Source organism: Pavona decussata, unplaced genomic scaffold (assembly GCF_977016875.1).
Source record: "Pavona decussata unplaced genomic scaffold, jaPavDecu1.1 SCAFFOLD_186, whole genome shotgun sequence".
Lineage (NCBI taxonomy): Eukaryota > Metazoa > Cnidaria > Anthozoa > Scleractinia > Agariciidae > Pavona > Pavona decussata.
Window position 1 is genome coordinate 1,182,654 of NW_028145595.1, and position 8,382 is coordinate 1,191,035.

General features: G+C 37.3%; 1 long non-coding RNA gene across 1 annotated transcript; it reads left to right on the plus strand.

The window, feature by feature from the left end:
- The first annotated feature begins 2,656 nt into the window (after positions 1 to 2,656).
- On the plus strand, positions 2,657 to 6,018 carry LOC146462605 (uncharacterized). The gene is made up of 2 exons (XR_014857115.1): positions 2,657 to 2,883; positions 5,730 to 6,018. It is a non-coding gene; the product is annotated as an uncharacterized LOC146462605 (long non-coding RNA).
- Positions 6,019 to 8,382: the final 2,364 nt, after the last annotated feature.

Below are 8,382 nucleotides of genomic sequence, written 5' to 3' on the forward strand. Positions count from 1 at the left end.
TGGCGTTTGTGAGGAAACGGTCAAGTTTGCCCGCCGTCGTCATACAAACGTCATGGTCTGCTTAAATTCCTGTATTAACAGAATTATGTCTTCGCTGTTTTAAAAGACAAGCCTCACAAACTTGGCCTTTTCGTTAATTGTAATGTCCTCTTTCCTGGGTGTCAATAGTTGTTCATAATCTGGCCTACATTAAAATTTTAAATTACCGTAATAAGGGTCTATGGGGGTGGTTGTCATTTTCAAGGGAATTTCGTCCGCTTATCATTTGCAAAAATGGGGATAAATTGCTTGGTAGGAAATCGTAGGAAAAAAGACAAATTTACGCGTTTTTGTTCAGTTTGCGTGGCAGGAAATATTTGCAACGTTTTAGCTAAAGTGGATATTGAATTACTCGACTCTGCATGCGCTCCAAGAAAGAACTACATTCTGGCATAAGTTCCTGAGAGATGGATACGAGATTGTTTATTAAACTGGCTGATCCTAGACGCAAGACAAACTAAATTATAGAGGATTCGATCTGACGAAGGGCTAACGTTCGAAACGTCAGCGAGTACTCGAATCCCTTTACGGTTGCCAAATTACCGTATTAACTATATTGATAAAACCAAACATTTGCTTCCAATTTGGTCTCCACCGACGCAGAACCGCAATTTCTTCAGAAACGAGCTCCCTTATCCTTGAATTATAGAGGAAAAACTAAATTGGATATAGAGGCACTTTGGAGGGGAGATCAGTTGGGTTCTTTATTTGGTAATTAATTTTAAAATGTACAAATAGATTTAGTGGCGTTAATGTGAATAAATAAACTAACCCAAAAGGAACGTGTTTAATTTTTTTTTACGGCCCAGTTAAACCCAGCTCTGCGGGTTGTCTCGTTGGTATCACTAAGGTTTCTTGATATTGAAATGAAATTAATGGATCTCATGGTTTTAAAGTTCACTTTAAAATCGTTCATACTGTGTTCCGTGAGGTCTAGCACAATTGCTGTCAAACATAGCTCATAAAGGATCTGAAAGCGCGAAATCCTATTTTCCATTTCGTTAGAAAATAAAAGCTGTCGATACGTTTTATGAAACAGCTTTTTTTCGAGTCGCTAAATTTGTATAACTATTGCCCGTTAAATAAATTTCGTATTCACCCCTCAGCGTGAAATAAGAGCTGTATCATGGCTTAGGAAATGTATTAAAACAGAATGATCAAGTCTTGAGTATAATTCATTTTCGTTTGCTTTCAATTCCATTTTAGATATAACCATTTCTTTAATTTGAAATGATAAAAACTTCCGTTTTCAGCTGATAAGTAAAGCCATACAAATGACTAGAAAGGCTTTTAAAGAACCAGGAACAAAGCTTTTGCTGTATAGATATGAATTTCCTCTGTTTCGTCCGATGTACATTTGCGATGAGAACAAAATCGTTTAAATGAACTATTCTCTCTCATAGCCATTAGAAAAAGGCTCAAGGGTATTTTAAAAACCAGTCTGTAACTAAAGGAAATCCATACTTTGTGCGGTTTGCTTACGTGCTTAGTCGTGAAGGCGAGGAAATAAAGCATTCTGCTTTAACAAATTTCGCTTCTAAGTGCATGGTACCAGAGCTTAAAGCTAAATACAATTGTTAGATTTCGTTTTACCCTACAAGCAAACAAAAACGACAATATGAATGAAATGTTTAGCAGCAATCTTAAGCTTTTACAGTCGCAGTGCCAAAAGTTCGAAACACGTTTAAACGGAATGGAGGTCAGTTGGTTTTGAGAGAAAGGCTAACTCTTTTTGCCTGGGGTGATTGTCAAAAGAAACGGTTTACATGCAGTTTTAAGACGCCGATGTGTTTTAGTGAACACGCTTAAAAGGGCGTCATTTTTCTTTGTCCACTCGTTCCGAACAATTGCACACAACAGCTAAACAAACATTAGAAATGTTTTGTTGTTTTAAAGAGCCTCTACAAACAGTGTCAGTAAAGCAATGACTAAAAATAGACTAACCTTGGCAGAGATTATTTCATGCTACGGAAATTTTTATCGAGAAAATTCTGAAAAGCGTGGTTTTATTAAATCCATAATCTTAGCTTAAAATAATTATCTCCCGCATTTGACGTCCGAGTAAGTTAAATTGGATTCTATACTCTCTGCGATTTTACATAAACAGGAAGCTTTACAAAATCAAATCAAGACGATAGTTACAAAATTTAACACTAAATCGAGAGCCAATTTCACTAAAGTTTTAAGATCTGTTGTTGGGAACTTTTTGAAAAATATTTTCTTCTATTAAAAGGAAGTAGAAATATGAACAATTTAGTTGAACTCAGAGAACCTGTTTACTATTCCTGTGGAGTAGTGACCACACCTTCCATTTAAATAGAGAATGTTATAATGTAAACTGTTTTACATCAAGCATATAAACAGAAATAGGTAATGTCACGCAAAAGATCCAAGCCAAGCCACAACAAAGTTGTAAATGTGATCAGAAGTGGATTAACGACAAAGAACTGGGAACAAAACTTATTTGTACTTTGAAATATAAATAGTCTTCGATTCATAGCTGTTTGCTAAAGCTTTCTCAGGTAGAATCACTTAGCTCTCCACCCCAGGAAACAGAGCACTTAATTTGTTTTGTTGATGATCTTGAGAGCATCTCACAACAACGATTGTCATTTTGCTGTTAATGCAACTCAAATGCAGGAAGTGGCAAGTAACAAGATAAAAGAGCTTCAGTATTTCTACTTCACAATTAGATTCCGAATCAGCGTGTAAGCTTATCATCTAACTCCTATCATGAATTACAAACCGACGCTCGCAGTTCTTATTTTAGCCTTGTTTCTTGTCGAATGTCAAGGCCTCAGTACTGCCAGGGATCTTCGTCAACATGGCAAAAGACGCATTGAGGTATGGATGTAGTGATGTTGTTTAATTACTCCTTACGATCTAAGAGTCTTACTCCAGTTACATGAGTTTGTGGATCAGAGAAAAACATTAAGTTGAGTCGTTTAAATTGAACTGAGCTCTTAAGCTGCATTCTGTCTGTGGTGGTACTGTTTACTTGTTTACTATTGTGGAAAGTAGGTACTTTTTGCTAAAGTGTGAGTATTCGGGGGAGCAGGGATGGCGCAGTGGTGAGAGCACTCGTCTCCCACAAATGTAGCCCGGGTTCGATCAGCTGGACTCGGCGTCATATGTGGGTTGAGTTTGTTGTTGGTTCTCGTTCTTGCTCCGAGAGTTTTTTCTCCCGGTAATCCGGTTTTTCCCTGTCCTCGAAAACCAACGATACCGGCAAATTCCAATTCTTTCTGGATTATTGTCAAGCACTTTATCATGCATATGAACCTCTGGCTCGGGAGATTGCGCAAGCACTCCCAGTGTTATTGACTTTAAATAAATTACTTCACACAAAAGCTTTTCGGTACTACTTTTCTGTGGTACTAAAAGACGGTTCTAACTTTTGAGTCTGTTGATGAAATCCTAAAGTGTGACCATTTAAATGAAAGCTACTGAGCAGTACTTTCCTGTGGTGCTGTTTATTATGATGCACAAGGTGGTTCTAACTTGTGAGTCTGGGGATGAAATCCTAAAGTGTGACCATTCAAATGAAAGCTACTGGGTAGTACTTTCCTGTGGTGCTGTTTGTTTTAAACATTCTGAAAACGGAATGAGGATATTTCAGTTTAAACCTGTGAACGTTTGATGTAGTATAAAAAACAAATAAGAGAAAAATCAGTAAGGATCATTTCGAGCATTCGGGTTTTAAACAATCCATCTTCACGATTTCAAGTCCTATAAACTACTCTTGGCTAGGCACAGGAACCACAGCAAGAAAGTTTATCTTGAGAAATCGAACACTTGAGGACTCTGACGTTAGGAAGGTTAGCTACAATGGCTTGTAAAAATTACTTTGATAAGAGAGAGAAAAATCGAAGAATTCCGGCAAGGAAGATCTTGCCTATAAAATGTTTCGGGTCGGCGACCCTGAATGTGACCAGGGATGTAACTGAGTCACTTGGGTCCAGTTTTTCAACGCCCGATTAAGCTAATCCTGGGTTAACGTGAACTTTGAATCCAGTTTATTTACTAACCCATACGAAATCTTCCAAAAGATTTTTGTCCCTCAGTTTTGCCTTAAACTTTTCTTTACCATTAGCTTAAAATTAGCCTTTAAAAACATTCTTAACGAGCGAGATGAAGACCTCGGTTAACTTTTAATTGTGGATTAGCGTTAATCGGCTTTCCAGCAACCCAGCCCTGCTCTACAAAACTGATACATTTAAAACTTAAACCCAGCTTCCTCGAAGCAATATAAAATAACTCACAATCGAAATAAATAAAACTGACTTTATGGATGGGATGCCTTCAGCTGGTTCACTATAGAACACGAACCGTTCTTTTTGACAGCACTATTGCTAGAACAGCGTCTTGAACATGATAATTATATGATCTTCTTTGTGACTGCCGCGCGGGCTTTTCAGCTGCCATTTGACAAAGATTCGTTAATATTTATTTTTGATAACTTGATGATTCTATTAAAACCGATTGCGTTCAATGTATTAAAGTTTGCAAGTACCTCGTGCTTCGGTCGTGCGTCTGATCAACTTGATACAGGAACTTAAATTGTACAAGTTCATCGCCTTTATCTTTCAAAAGTACCAAGATTTCAGTTCTAATTCACAAAGAAGGCAAGGTTCTCATTACAAATTAACAAATGAATATTTCGATTCCGTTGAGAACTGTGAACAATGTGGCTGAAAGCTGTATTTTATAAGTCAGTAAAGAGTGGTTTTCATCTGATTCTTCGAACGATCTTATACCCCAACGTTGGAAAGAAAAAAAATATGTTTATAACCCGAGAAGAGAATAAGTTCGAAACATTTTAGGAATCTTTCCTAGGGAATGAATGAGTATTTTTACAAGTTTTCTTCGTTTTATCTGCTATACAGTGTTATAGGTATGTGCAGCGCCAAAGGGTATGGTGTTTGAACCGTTTTGATTTAAAATGGGGAATACATTTTAACCATTTTGGTCCGGAAAGTCTGAAAACAGGTGTCGAGTTTACAGAAACGGGTATGGATTGTAGAGACCAGGTCTGAAAATCATGGGTAGAAATAGGATCAGGGATTGGAGAAACAAGCCGCTCACCTCCACCCCCCAAAATTCCGAGAAGTATCCCCCTCCCTCCCTGGGATGTTCATACACTTTCCACAGTGTATCAGTGTCAACGTTTGTTAACTGGAAGCATCCAGATCTCGCCAAGTTAACTTGTGAAATATTGCTCCCCCCCACGGGGGGTATACTCAGTGGATTTTTGTTTGGGTTCTGAAACCTTTGGCCTATCCACACCAGATTGAAAATTTAAGGTGGCACTGAACTTCTTTGGTAAAATTTTCTAAACCCCGCAAAAACTTGTACCTAAACATATTGATTAAAGTTCCATAATAAAAATGGAGATCACTGAGCTCGCGTTGGAGTTACAACCACTTAAAGGTAAAATTAGGGCTGTTCTTAACAGGTAATACTGTTGGTATGATAACCCATTATGTGGAGAAAATGGCCACGACTTGTTCACCAATATTAACGCTTTTTTATATCATTATTGTTTAATCAAATGATAAAGAGTTGGTGCTAGTGTCGAGCTGTTAAAGTGTAAAAGTTAGAAAGTAATGGACGCCGGGGACAGCCACCTTAAGCGCATCAAATGAAACATTCAAGAGACCCGTTTCATATTAATAATTTTTTTTTTTCAGAGCTTTCGACTCTTGCAAAGGAAGAGGAACATTTGTGAAGCCACGAAAAAGTTCTGCTCTTCAAGCCAAGACGACATTGACTATTCAGAGAATCTTGCAACGAGGAGGTGATGCAGAATGAAGACTGGATTTGACGAACCCGAACCTAGACAAGTGCTTCACTTAAGATTTGATGTAAATTAGGTGTCGGCTAAAACGCTAAGCCATGTTTTATTTCATGTTACTGAACTAAAATTATCTCTGTCTTAAACATGATTGTGATAACGCAATAAAGAGTATCTCCCTGGAATTCAAACGAGTGATGGCCACTTACTTTCTCCCAGCGATATTATTCAGCAACTACGATAATAATAACAATATAAAGCATATTGTGAGGGGGCACCTTACGGTAAATTTCTCTGGGTACGAGATTGTAAAGGTCAATCTCGTACCCAGAGTCCTCAGGCTCTTTGGCTAGCGGTTGGTCGCCAGGGTCTCTCCTGGCGACCAACCGTCGGCCAAAGAGCTTAAGGTGTATGGGTACGAGACTGGGGAAAGGTAGGAGGTTGTAGCCTCGTACCCATACCTAAATCGCGCTTAATGAGCGAGTCGAGCTTCCTGTGTGAGGCTTGGGACCGAGCTTGATAGCGCATCGGCCTCGCTCCGAAGACGACTGGGACAAAGCTGAAGAGGTTGCTGGTGCACATGACTCTAAAAATATATTGCAAAACCGCTGACTCGTTTGTCTGTGAGACTCGATTCCATGGCAACACTGTTAGATTAGAGTTTTTGTGAGAAGCTATCTTGTAATTCACTTGTCGGCACTTGGGGGGTTTACATCCGACAAGAAAAGAACTGGGTCCAGTTGTTCAAAGCCCGATTAAGCTAATCCTAGATTAACGTGAACTTTGATTCGAGTTTAATTGCTTATCGATAAAAATACTTCCAAAATATTTTTGGCCCTCAGTTTTTACTTAGACTTTTCTTTACCTTTAGCTCGAAATGAGCCTTTAAAACCATTTTTAACGAGCGAAATGAAAACCTCGATTAACTTCTAATCGTGGATTAGCGTTAATCGGCTTTCGAACAACCCAGCCATGATTTCTAAGTTTTCGTTTCCATTATAAATAACACCGTTGAATTTGGGTTAACATCCGAAAAGAAGAGAACTAATTTCTTAGAAGCGAAAAAATTAACTGAAACAGCTTTTTATGTAGGCAAACCGTCACCCACACCACATGTTTTCATTGTGAATATTCTTTCTGCAGTCAGATAAATTTTAAATGAGACCACCTGGGTACAGAAATGTTAAATGAGGTAGCTTGTAAATTAAAATACTTTCATACTCCCTTTTTTCAACTCAATATACCTCAAAGATTAAAGAAAAAGTGGCAACTTCTTTTGGTGTCGTTTTGAATAGCAAGAAATATATTTGTATTGGTGGAAATGTTAAAATAACCAACGGTTCAGTTTTGTTAACAATAACCCTACTTGTGCACAGAAACTAGTATAAATTATGTTTGGCTGCGGATGGCTAGGATGGAAATGGATTGTAACTTGAAAACATTGTTCTTCCTGTGTATTTTGGACAAATCACTAAGAAATTATAATAGTTTATTCTTTCTTAGTGAAATCACTTGATATTTTTTTCTCACAGTGATCTAACAGCAATTTCGTATCGGAGAAAAAGGTTCTTTGTCAACGGTTTGCGTAGTTTTGGCCAAAATACAGTCAATTCTCCTTCTTTGTTATTCCCAGTCTGTGGCAAACAAGCTATTGCTTTGAAGGATATCTTAATAATTAAAAATACAACAATAAATGAGTTGAAAGCACTGTTTTCAGGCAGTATGGAAGTAATAAAATGAATTGATACTAAATTTTTAATTGTCTCGTGTTAAGTTTACATTTTCTTTCACCACTTCAAATAGCCTGCTGTTCTTTGATACTTACCTTAACAAAGAAACGACTTAGTTTATTAAAATCAATTTAAACTTATATCCTTTCGATGAAAATGCAACTTGTGATTTCGTGCTTTAACATTGTTTTGTCTCATTTGAATGCTTGGCACTTTCAAATTTTACAGCTCAGAATATTGAAACAAATATAATTCAATTTTCTTTGTGAAAGAGTATTATGTGAAAAGGAAGATACGGCCTTGCTCTGGCTATAAAAAATGAGAAGGCGGATTATATTCGAAGAAAATAAACTCAAGTAGTGTTTAAAAAACGAGCAGGAGTGTTTTATCGGGTTTAAAACCACGAGGCGCAGCCGAGTGGTTTTAGACCCGATAAAACACGTGCTGCAAGTTTTTTGAACGGCTTCAGTCAAAAACATTCCTGGAAAAGCGTGTGTCAATAGAGTTCATAATAATTATGCTTTTGTCAACGTTGGAAATTAGCATACGAGAAAAACACCGCATACTAATCAGGAGTGTTTTATCAGCTGATAAAACACCGCATACTAATAAGGAGGAGGTTTATCGATATAAAGTCAATGCACGTGATGTATTATCGGCCATTTGATTGGTCAATGGGCTTATCAATTATTAATAAGTTTTTGAAATAGTTTTAAAGTAAACATTGACAAGTATAAAAATACAATTTTTACATTTTTTTATTACTAGTATCCGCAATGAATTTAGTGTATTTACAATTCTGTTTCGAGTGGGAACAAA